The sequence below is a fragment of the Lepisma saccharinum genome, chromosome 20 (genome assembly GCF_977018435.1).
Source record: "Lepisma saccharinum chromosome 20, izLepSacc3.1, whole genome shotgun sequence".
Lineage (NCBI taxonomy): Eukaryota > Metazoa > Arthropoda > Insecta > Zygentoma > Lepismatidae > Lepisma > Lepisma saccharinum.
In genome coordinates, this window is record NC_139248.1 from 13,584,000 (window position 1) to 13,596,973 (window position 12,974).

The 12,974-nt window shown below is 38.3% G+C and overlaps 1 protein-coding gene across 1 annotated transcript in view; it reads right to left on the reverse strand.

Annotated features, from left to right (window-relative positions):
* LOC146003531 (neuropeptide SIFamide receptor-like) overlaps positions 1-12,974 on the reverse strand; it is a 324,340-nt gene that overhangs the window by 241,359 nt on the left and 70,007 nt on the right. The gene's annotated exons all lie outside the window — the stretch shown is intronic.

The following is a 12,974-nucleotide window of genomic DNA, read 5'->3' on the forward strand; positions in this document are numbered from 1 at the left end:
CCGGAACACGGCATCGGACACGGTATTGCACATCGGAACGTCTGTATCATACCAGCTATAAATAACGTTGTTGCTTTGAAAAAAGGAGTGTAACGTTTTTACAGCCGTGACCTCAATTAAGTTACTAGTTAATTGTAACGTTACTATCACTTTCCACACACACTAAAGTTACTAGTCAATACGTGACGAACCTCTTTCTTACCCTGTAACGTTACTGGTTGCCGGCAATGGATGTAACGTTAAAGTGTCACGTGAAGACCTACTCCTTTAGAGATCAGTTATGGTTCGGTACCGTTATGCACACCTGTAACGTAATGTTCATATACCTGAAGTAACGTTTCTGTTCATGAAAAAAATTATTCTGTTTCTGGTTGTAACGTAACGGAAACCGTAATTGAAAATACCGTTCCATTTCGTTACGTTACGACTCCCTGGTTATGGCACCAGATTTAACCCGCGTAAACAACTCACGTACATTATTTTCACAGCTACAATTCAAATAATGCCTAAGTTGTTAGGATAGGAGGCCAAGTTTAGGGCTCTTAGCAACCAAAGTACAAGTACTCACTTATCCAGAGACTAGTCTTTGTGACATGAGAATAATAGACATCAAAAAAGCCAGTTTCGGGAATAAGTGAGTACTCCATTCCAGTGCATTAATTAGCTCCTTCCCAGAAACAAGAAATATATTTTAGTAAAGGGCACTTGACGTGGGTCCTAACTATTACTATAACAGGGTGGCTACTCACAGGGAATTCCTTGAATTCCGGGAATTATGCATGAATTCTACTTGAATTTTTCTCCGTAGATGTGAAAAATTACAACTCTTTGAATCCAAATCCTATTCACAGTTTATGCAAATAAAAATTATTTTCGTAAAATGTTCTTGTTCGCTTCGCTCGCAATTCCGGCTTTACTTAGTTTAATTAAGTATATAACCATACCTAGGAGGCGGCGGGAGGCGGCCCTGGGCGCCGAACTATCTAAATGAAATAAAGTTGTAAAATTGATTGATTGATTTGTGGTTTTAAGTCCACTTGATGCACAGGAAGGCTACAGTTTAAAGTGGGATCCGAACTACTGTGCCATGTGTTGAGAAAATAATTGAAATCGTTTGTTCGAACACAAATGCTTTAGCACCAACTTCTACCCCCTTTTTGCATAATTTACGAGGATAATAACGTCTTTGATACTACTACTAATAATAATAACATCAACAATGTTGGTTCCGGCGGGTTCGAATCTGGAGACGTCAGATCCGGGGAGCGACTGGGCCATAAGTTTTTGCTTATAATGTGATCGCCAAAAAACTCCGCCAACATGTCTAAAGTTTCATTAGACGTGTGACATGTTGCGGAGTCTTGTTGAAACCAACAATCACGTTCATCACGTTCCAACAGAGAAATAAACTGTGTGATAAGTTCACGATAAACTATTCCGTCAACTGTTGTCTTGAAAAAGAATGGACCGATTATTTTCCTCCGCGAAATTGCGCACCACACACCGATCTTTTGTGGATGAAGTGATTGTTCATGTAACAAATGGGGATTGTTACTTGACCAGTGTCGAGAATTTTGACTGTTGACATATCCATTTAAGTGGAACCATGCTTCATCCGTGAAAAAAACCTTATCCAAAATATTCACACCATTGTCTCTAATAAAATTTCTAAACCACTGGCAGTATCTTACACTTGCACCTTTGTCTGCTTCCTTCAGTTCTTGCACAGCCTGTACCTTATATGCACGTAGGTGCAATTGTTTTAACGCTCGGTGAGTTGTTGTTTTTGATACACCTGACTGTGCAGCAAGTTTACGAACAGATTTCCTGGGAGATTGTGATATTCTCTGCTCCACATCCTGCAGCACACCTTGTGTCAAAACTGGTGGTTGTCTGTGGTAGGGTTTGTCATTAACTGATATTGTTTCACGAAATCTGGAAACAAGTCGATATATCGTCGAATTTTCTGGAACACTGTTATTCGGATATTTCTCGCGAAACACAGTTTTTACACTAGCGTACGATTTTGAACAAAAATAATGTTCCACAATGAACACCCTCTCTTCCAAAGAGTACTTCATTTCACAGAACAATTCTAATCTTCCCCTACGAACAATGCGAAATGCACGGCTCAAACAGTTCTGAGTACACAACTAACTGAATCTTTTGTTCTCGTTCGGTGGGCGCTCTTATCGCATTGCATGGTTGCCAGGAGTAGGTAAGTAACACTTTTTTTTACCATAATTTTCATTTTCTTTTTTTCCTGTTTCCAGTATTTCCATGTCATAGACCATCACTAAACACACCTTTTGTTGCCTTCAAACATCAACAGTGTTGGCACTGTACCTCATAATTTTTTAAAACACCCATTTGGACCAGTACGCCTTTACGAGGCATTTCAGGATTGGCTATACGCGAAAACGATCGGTTTTCTTCTCTGAACTATACATGAACACTGCATGAACAACACTGAACCCCGTTTGTTGTTTCTATGTTTAAAAATATCTACTTGGACAGGGCTAACATTTGGTGTATGACTTATGTATGTACAGGTTTCGGTTACAAAGTAACGCCACTCTTAATTCCCAGTTGCGCCGTTCGTGGGACACCCTGTATTATGAAGATATTTGTGTGTGGATGTCGAGAGGCGGTAATACGTAAGGTTGAAAAAGAGAAAACGTCTGCTTGAATTTTTGGAAAGTTAGCCTTGAAAACCGGGAATTATACTTGAATTTTATCATGGTCCTAGAGTAGCCACCCTGTATAAGTAATAAGTGCCCTAGGGAGGGGCAACTCGGGCGCTCGCCCTCGGCCCGCGCTTCAGGAGACCCACGTCAAAGAAAATAATGTTGTGTGCGGTTTATTACGAGTATATATGACGCTTGTGCTTACAATTAAGCAACAAATCTGATTTTTTTTCTGACTCTGGAAATTATTTTGACACTAAAAAATTTCCAAAATTACTGAAATGTTATTCTAAACAAGGTACACCGTAAAAAACATGTTAAAATATTTAAACCAAAAGTCGTTAATATGCACTATTCGTTTACTTATAGAATTAAATCATGAAGTGAAAATATTGTTATTTTATTGAAACAATATAAATTGAGTACAGCGTCAACATTAAATGAAAAGTAAAAGAATTATGATAATATAATTCGATATTATTGAAGTGTGCAAGGTTAATAAGTAAATTAATAGTTTAATGGATAATAAACCTTTTTCGAGCAAGGCCTCATCGCCAGGAAAGTATCAAGTCGGGGCAAGCCCCTACTAACATGTTGGGTGAGATGAGTCTAGGCAAATGGATAATAAACCTTTTCCTGCTCTCACAAAAATAGGCAATAGTTAGGCTGGAGAGTTCAATGAACAAACCGATCTCTAACTACACACTGGTTAGAATTCCACTTAAGAAATTAAGTTTGATATTCAACGCATCCAATTTTACAATTAAATGTAATGAACTTCACGGGAGTGTCACATCGCAAATGAAAAGAAACAATAATTTACAAACTTTTCTTAGCCTTAACTATAGTTTGTTTTAACTCTCAACATGTTCTACTTATTCCTTTTAAGTAACAATACAAAGTGTATAAATTAATTGTTTATTAATTGTAATAATGCTTATTGTGATTATACAAGGACATCTGTAGTTCAGAGGAAGAAACATATAACTATGACTTTTCAGTTCTCTGAAAAATTTGGGTTATAGGTCCCCGCGTATATTGTATGAATATTGCTTTGCAAACCACCATGAAACACTCTTGGTGGTTTATGTGACCAACATACATTTCTTTGTAAAATACCCTAATTTTTTTTTGACATTCTTGGTTTCGTTTAATTTGTTTGATTGATTTCATTTGTTTAACTCCGTTGTTCTACCAATTTTGGCTAATCACCAAGATGAGTGGTGGAAAGATGAAATGGATGAAAGGAGAATCACAAATACACAAGTACAGTAAAACTTCGTTCATCCGGACCCCGATAAGCCGGACTTCGCTTAATCCGGACAGGCAAAAGGCAACTTCCCAAAGAAAAGACAGTCAACCACTGATGAATTTCTGTTTCTCGCAGACTTTGTACTGTGCTGTATAGTGTATTTAGGCCTATGCCCTTTAAATACACCATAATAAACGTGTCCTGTTGCTATAAACGGAGTTTTAATGCACTTTCTACTGTTCCTTTAGGTTCTTTCAGTTAATCGGGACTTTCGTTAAACCGGTCAACTTATCCACGCATTAGTCCGGATTAACGAGGTTTTACTGTACATCACACAATACAAACTTCACGGAGGATTAGGTATACTGGCCGTGACGCCAGAGCATCGCTAGTGTTCCAAATGCAGTCTAGAGTGTACTACGTGGAAGTGAGTTTTACATTTGGGTATCTACGCAGAGCGTAGAATTAATCAAACAATTATTATTGATCCCTTGTTGGCAATGATCTGTAGTCATTATTTCCAATTGACTGACATAGATTATGACTGATTCCTCGTCGCTTTCCCCAGGGGATAGGTAATCTGTGTGTGAAGTGAGAACTATAATATTACTTACAGATCAAATTATGTGCAAGCAATTTTGTGCCAGCGTTTGGAAACGATTCCAATTCTTGTAAATTAGGAACAAGTGATGCGATATTGTTTGGTATAAACGTGACAACACATTTGCCACTTAAATATTCAGTCTCTCTTGGCTATTGCAAGATTTCATTAATGACAGGGAATGTGACTGGAAATAACACACGTTCAGCCTAGGTGATGCATAGTAACGCATAATAAATGAAGCATATATGCACACAAGTGTGTGTCTATGCAAATGTTACCATGCAATGTCAACCGGACATTATCCCATTGAAGTTCTTACACTACTTTTCGAGAGCACCTCTTCTCTCGTCTTCCCGGATTTAGTTTTTGGAAAAAAAAATCGTCCATTTTCGTTTTAGAAAAAAAAGTGGCCATGAGGAGTGCGACGAAATAAGGGTTTTTTACTGTATGTTTCAATTTACCTGACGATATTCTAGCAAATGCAGTATTTAGCTCAAGATGGCAGGTTTTGAAAACCCGACTTTATAAAGGGAAACTTCGAAACTGAATTTTTCGAATTTTTTTTTTTTTTGGAAGAAGAATTAGCTTTTCGTTTCTCGAATCTTCAAAAATTTTCAAAAAATTTTTACGTACTTCCTTTTTTGTTGTGGATTTTTTTTTCGATTTTGAATTTTTCGAAAAAGAGTGGCCATCCCTAGTTTTTAGCTTTTCCCAAGATTCGAGTTTACAGTTTGAACTATTTTTCATGCATCAATTGTAAAAGTTAATTCACTTTTATGAATCATTCAAGGAAGAGCATCATGTGAATCGTATTTAGCACACTAATATTAATAAAGAAGTGTGAACAAAATAGGATGTTGGATTTCCTATTCATTCCAAAATGCATTTTTTGTAAGGATTTAGATAAATACTTTAGCCACGTTCATTATTTTAATTTAGTTTTTGTCAAGGAGATAATTCATGACTGGAATCTAAAAAACGAACAGACACACTAAACGCCCGGCCATGAAAATTGGCGGCTGGTCAGAATTGCAGTGATGCCACACGTGGGAAAAGCAAAGCGAGAGCGGGACGAAAGTCGTTGGTTCCCGCACACTGTGTGGCAACGTCAACCAGGCTGCGTTGCCTAGTTCGAGCGTCAGACCGACCTCTCTCCGGGGCACTTTTGTGTCATCCCTGACCTTTCGAGCAAATACTGTCAGTTTGTATCACACGGATTACAAAGACCAACTCTACAAGGAGATCTTTCATTCTCTTAAACCTCCGAACACTCGAGGTAGTGCTCCCACGTGGCAACAGCGCGAGCTTCTGCCATCCGCCTCATTTCATGACCGCGTGTTTAAATGCTTTCTCTTTCTGTTTGCATAAGATTGTGGCGCGACAGCTATACTCCGTCCCACGAACCTGTGAAGCAAGCGAACCAAAACAAATCCTCGGCGCAAGTAGTAACTGGAGAGGGCTCGACCAATGAACGCGTGAGAGGGGAAGGAACTGCAGCTACCAGCCGTTTGCGGCAGTCCGTACTGCTTTTCTCCGCCCTCTCGCTTACTCACCTTCTCTACCGTTATGCTCTGCCTTGCTCCACAGATTTATGGGTAGTAGTATTTTCAATATTTGCTCTGATCAGCATAATTAACATATAGAACTTGTATTTGCAATTTCGTTATTTTGCGTCGCTTTTGTAACTTCTAAGGACGACTGCGACGAAGATGATTAAATGAAATATAGATTTTTTTTAAAAAATGGTACCTAATGACTTGGCTAGGATCCGAACCAGAGTGGAGGTCGTCCATTAATTTAAACATAAGCTCTCTCGAAACGTACCGATTCAACAGTTGTAACGGTAGAGAAGGGGAGAAAGCGAGAGGGCGGAGAAAAGCAGTGTGCCTCCGCCAACGGCCGGTAGCTGCGGCAGCGTTTTTCCTCCATGCAATCCCGTTCCCTCTCAGGTTTCCATTGGTCGAGCCCCCCTCGAGTTCCTACTTGCGCGGTACAAAATTCGTCCTCCACGTATATAGCTATATAGCTATATATATATATATGGTGTGTTTGTGTGTGTGTATACATCCAGATTTCCTGTTTGTTTTTTTACATAAATGCATTTTATTTCTTTATTTTTTTGAATTTATGGCTATTTTAAGAACAAATAATTCCGAAACATATATAGTCCCTATACCTCGCTTTGGGTTCATTTGGAATGTGATGAAACGGAAAATCAGAAAATTATATTATTTGAAAGTAGGGAACAAATATGCATCTATACATTTTAATGCAGGGTGGGATTTGAAGGGGCGATTCTTACCCCCTCTCTGGGCACATCTCAACTGGGATCATTATTTCCAACCCACGTGTAAACTATAACGTACTTATGGTGTTGCAGTTGAATTTAATTAACTTTAACGCACCATACCTACCAAAAAAAAATCGTTACGCAATTTATGTCGACTTTGTACAGTTGCGCCAGTTTATATGGGTCCGTGGGGCCCGATTATGTTATTTTTTGTGAACTTATAAATCAAGTGTGTGGGACCACCCAATGTTTTTGAAAAATTGGTGCCCCTGGCTGTCTCTCTTTTAGATGCCAAGTATTCTGTATTTTTCAGACTTCTGGTGTTTCACAAGTAGGATACTTTTCTATCGAATACTAAAACTGGGCGGTGTTTCTGACGTATGTTGGGTCGCTTCGTCGTTTAATCCTGTTCGAGAGCTTGTTGATAACTGTAGTGTTGTGTTGTGTTTTATAAAAATAAGTCGAGATTGTCCCTGATCGACTCGTGGGAGTTTCAGGTTTCAAGGATTGGTAAGACATTGGTCAAAGTAGTTATTTATGATGGAATTTGCGATATTTTAAGACTCCATACAAGTACTGAAAATACTATCATTCTTAGAGGAAAGCAAGAAATTGGCATGGCAGTTCTTGAAACATTGAAAACGATTGATTCACTGCGTAGGAGGACGGTAGTTCATGAGTTAGAGGAAAACCATACGTTCGAAAGCAATTGTTTCAATCTTTGATGGACAAAGTGAACAGCCGGTTTGAAGACTTAGCTTTCTTTTCGCGTGTAGTCCTATTAAATGCACACACACATGGCTTGTAGATGAACGAGTGTTTTATGGAGACATGCCAGGTGAACTTTAATGTGAGTGAAAACATATGTGCGTCACTAGTTAAGTATTTTCACATCTACAAAGAAAATCCAAAACAAATATCCACCTCACTCAAGTGTTATGCGAATTCAATTAAAATTGTGCCAATATCTACAGCTGAATGCGAACGTGGGTTCAGTGTCATGAATCTAACCTTTACTGAACAGAGTGAGATTAAATATTTGCTTGGATCAAATAACACATCGGTGTAAATCAATTTTGGTGATACCCCGCTGTTGGCGTTTTATTTTCATGAAATATGAGCTCCAATTACATTTTTAAATCTTCGTTTCGAAAGTTATTCAAACACAAAAATGGTTATAAGGGTAATGTTAAGTTTTTATTTCCGACTTTATTACTTACTTTCATTTGTAGCTCCTTCAGCCCCCCACCTGCGTACGCCAGTGCCCGTATGGTAATAATACAATTGCCACTAACGTCTTACCCATGATGAAATCGCCGCATCTACAGCAAAGGAAGACAATTTTTGAATGAAGGAATGGATACGAACTTCAGACACCCAAGAGATTACTCCACTTCAGACAGTTCAGGGTCATTGCTTCAGGGAAGGAGCTAATGTAACTTGACCTCGGCACATTCTGCTACTACGGGACAAATTCACAGAACACCGAAACTTTGCAACCAACCAATTCTCGAGGGTCGTAAGCGGAGGCTAGCGGGAGAAGTTGGCGTTTCGCGGGACCGGATAGCAAGACGAGGAAGTCATTCGACGAAATAACACCCTCATAATTGGCTTGATTATCTCTCAATTTCTGCGTCTAATTTCCACAGTGGATTGCCGACAGTGGTACTCGTTATCTACGGAAAGATAATGGACAGGCAAAAAGGGAAGGGTCGCTGTGGGAGAATGCGAAAGTGGGAAAGTTCTGCTGGGTAGGTCCTCGGATGAAAGCGGATTCCCTCCGCGGGGGAGTGGTTTGATGTTGAAATGTATCCACGCCGTTGAGGAGTTCAAGGTTTTGCGAATCTTCCACGAGTGAAGGAACTGTCTACATCATATGGAGGACCTAGAGCTTTAAGGTGCAGCTCGACCTGTGTACCTATAGGAATTTGAATGCACAGGTTTGATACGATTTTAGAGATTTAGTAACAGATTTACGCATTCGATTCTGTGTCCCTGAATAATTTCAGTATGCTTATTCCAAAAATGAAATCCATTTTTGCCCATCACGTGTAGTTTTTCTTTCAGAAAAAAGCAATATATTAAGTGCCTTTATTTCACAATAAAATGTGTAGTTCCATGATTTCCTCAGTAGATGGCTCTCTTTAGATGATGCTAAAATATTGGTTTTCTAGAATACAAATCCTCCAATTTTTAACAATAAATGCACATAGAGTAGTAAGCATTTAATCCACCATCTATCTTCGCAAGACACATTACCATGAAGATTGTAAACTTTGATTAGGTAAATTCCATTTTCGAAATCTCTCCTAAAAATTTCCTTTACAAAATGTCCAAAACTCAATGGTATAATGAAATAGGTTGAAAATGACGTGGAGCAAAATCCTGATCTAGGGGAAAGTCCTGACCTGATGGGATTAATTTTATGTCATATCCGTCATCAGCATTCAAAATACTTCCAGAATCAGCTATTAATTTGAAATCATCCGATTTTTTTTTCAAAAATACAGGGTGGTGTAATTATAGTTTTATAGATTTTATGTCCATTTTCCGTATTATTAGTATGCAGTGTGGAGGAAAAATACCGTTATTTGTCCTTGTGATCAGAACGGTATGGTAGACGAAAATTCTCGCTCACTTCCGTGGCAGAGTGGTTAACTCTGTGCGCTACGGCGTCAATGGTCCCGGGTTCGAATCCCTACCTGCGCGTGGGTGTTCCTTGTAATTTTCTTTTCATCAATTTTAATATCACTCATCCTTATTTTCGCAATTAGCCAAAAGTAGGGGAAAAACAAAGCTGTGAAGATGAGAAGATGAAATGGATGGAGGGACAATCACAAAACATATTGACGGGACATAACGAAAGTCTCCTGGAAGATAATACTTACCATGGGTTCAGACGCCAGAGCCTCGTTTGTCTTCAAAATGCATTCCAGGGTGTACTACGTGGAAGGGAGGTTGACATTAGAGTGTCTTGAGAGAAGACAATAAATCAAATGAATCGTTTCAATAAATCATTACGATGTGCTAAATTGTAAAAAAAGAATCACGCCTGTCTAGAATTTCTATATATCTTTTAAAGGAGAATACACGTCTTCTCACTTGGCCACCATAAAGTGCATTAGATCAAGGTCGGTCTCTAATGTAGAAAACACTTTTGCCTTCAATGGTTGCGTTATTTCCCGCAAGATGGCAGTTGTAAAGCTATTGCAAAAAACATGTCAGTTACATTAAGAACTAGTTTCACTGTAGTCGCCATTATTCAAAGTTATGAAACAAACGTAAGAAATCATAGACAGGTGCCTTCTATTCCACAATAAAAACATAAACAGTAAAATGAAGTCATGAAATACGATATCTCGTAAAAGTAAAGATAAATAAATGACTGTAGCACATGAAAAGATGTGAACCATTACATGAAAAGTTTTTTTTTAATCCAAACTGTTTATTATCCAACCATTACATGAATTTTCTAATATAAACCTTACTTGGAACTAAAACAAGAATGGGTAATAGTTAAAATAATATCAGGCAGCGAGAGGTTATGTTGAAAATTGTCATTTTATTTTGTAATTATTATACGAGTTGCTATATAACTGTGCCTATATAAACAAAAAGTATTGATGCAAAATTAATGTATTTTTGAGTTTCAGTGAATGATAAAAAATGAGTGCGACATTCGTGCAATTTATTGGTTCTTAAATTTTATAAATGATAGTAATTTTTAAAAATTATTATATTACAACTGGGCCTGTATAAACAACAAAGGAAGCAGTCAATCAGTAACAAAATGTTTTCTTGAATATAGCTGATAAGGAAAGGTGTGAATCTCTCAGGTAAGTACGTTTCTTGTACACTCAACGGAAAAAGAAAATTTCCTCTTGAAAACTATGGGACTTTCCTAAATAGATCTCTCAAAACAAATTCTGCTTCAGTAAATTCCCAGCATTTTAATTCAGTCTGCTTTCCACAATGTGATGATCATGACAGTAGGAGAAGCCAACATATGTTTTGCACCAATAGATTTCTATTCCTTAAGACAACACAGGATGTAGAGTAGAAAGGATTGAAAATAGTGATTATCTTTGCTGTTGAGTGTACGACCGGATAAGCTAGAGTTAACACAATTTCTTTACATTGTGTAATGCACAAAACGGAATTGGGTCAATTTTTTCACCCCTTTGGTGCCTTTAGTATCAAATTTTAATTCGTATTTGTGTTCAAATGGTAGGTGTTTGTGGACATATAATTTTGTCCACGGAAAATCTTAGAGTAATGTTTTGGCAGTATCGTGAACATTGCTCCAACGATTTCCTTTCCAAGTTCACCTTGGACGATCACTCCTTTTAAAGTGAGAGGGGATTACCAACATTTTATTTTGCACTGGAACTCTTAAGTTCAGCCCAGTATGCGCCGGACTCCATCGTGCCGAAAGAAAAACTGCCGCACATAACGCTAAGGATAAGAGAATCTCCCGTGGGACATTTTGCGGGATCAAGCCTCGTTGGCGCTGAAGTCTGCTAAGTGGAATTTGTGGAAGCGTAAAAGGGCGGCGGTAATTCCTTTGCCGCCTCAAGTCTCGTTTCTTCAAATAAGATTCCTTTTTTGTTCCTCTCGGACGGTGCAAGTGGTGGGAGTCCAATGAGAGAGTGTGGAACCGGGGTGATAATGCTCAGGCTGAAAATTGGAGAATCGTGAAGATTCATTCCCTCACCGTTCTGGAGGAAAGCTGGGCATTTACTGAGGCAGAATTTGTTTTGAGAGATCTTTTTAGGAAAGTCCCACAGTTTTTCAAGAGCTTCAGTCTTAATTTTCTTACAGATTTTACTAGGGCTGAGTCGATACCGATGTATCGGTATCTGCCGGAATTCGTCTACCGATACCCACCGATACTTTCCCGGCATTTTTGGTCTTTCACAGGGTCTGCAAGAAAGCTGCACAACACTTTCTTTGAGCCTAATCATCCAGGAAATTAAGCAAAATTCAAACCTTCATTTTAACTTTGCACCAATTTTGCACAAAAAAACTGTATTTTGTGATTACATAACATCTATTTTTAATATTCCGATGTAATTCTGAAATATTCTAAAACAAATGTCTTCGCAAATTAATGCATACAGGGTGTCTCAAAAGTAATATCGCAAACTGAAACAGAACAGGTGAAAGTGCACGATAATAGAAGCAAAAAAGCCTCAGTTAACATGGGTCTGCAAACGAGCCGTTTTCGAGATAATCGCGAATGTGTGAGTACAAGCCGCCACTGACTTCATTGTTTGTAAACGTCGCCCTAGTTGGTAAAATGTTAATAATACAGTAACAAAGTTATTGAAGATCTCATTACTTTTATTGAACATTCTACTTACATCCTTTTTGATTCCAACGCCACCTCTCGGATATGTTCTGTTTCGTAAAGAAATTGCAAACTTCGGACCGCGCAAAGAGTAAAGAAAGCACTCGGTGTTTACAAAATGCAGTCAGTGACGGCTTCTAACCACACATTCACACACATTATTAGCATTTTACCAACTAGAACGACGTTTACAAACAGTGAAGTTAGTGGCGGCTTGTAATCACACATTCGCGATTATCTCGAAAACGGCTCGTTTGCAGACACATGTTTACCGAGACTTTTTTGCTTCTATTATCGTGTACTTTCACCTGAGTTAGTTTTCGCTATTACTCATGAGTAGGGCTAGAATTTTGATGCAAATGCATCTTTTTTTGGTAAGGCAGAAACATTGCATAAGTAAATAGAAACGTGTTTTGCACGTAAGTGAATTAATTGGGATGCCTTTGTTAGGGCATTTTTTTAAATTTTTGACCCTTTTTGGAGTAAAGGGCATTTTTTAAAGTTTTTAAACCGTTTAAGTCATTTTTCGGCCTTTTAAAAGTCATCTTATGAATTTTTCTACATTTTGGTGAAAGAGGGGCATTTTACATGCAAATGTAACCCTTTGAAGGAACTGCCTTCAGTGCAGTTCAGAACGACTGTGTCTGAAGAAACAAAGGAATTCTGTGCAGTATTGTTGATACAAGCTGTTGTGTAACAATTCAGCTCAAACAATGTGATTTCCCCCTCTATCAGTAAATACATTGTCGCCAGATGGATTGTTGTTAAGAAAACAAGGGGTACAAAGTTTT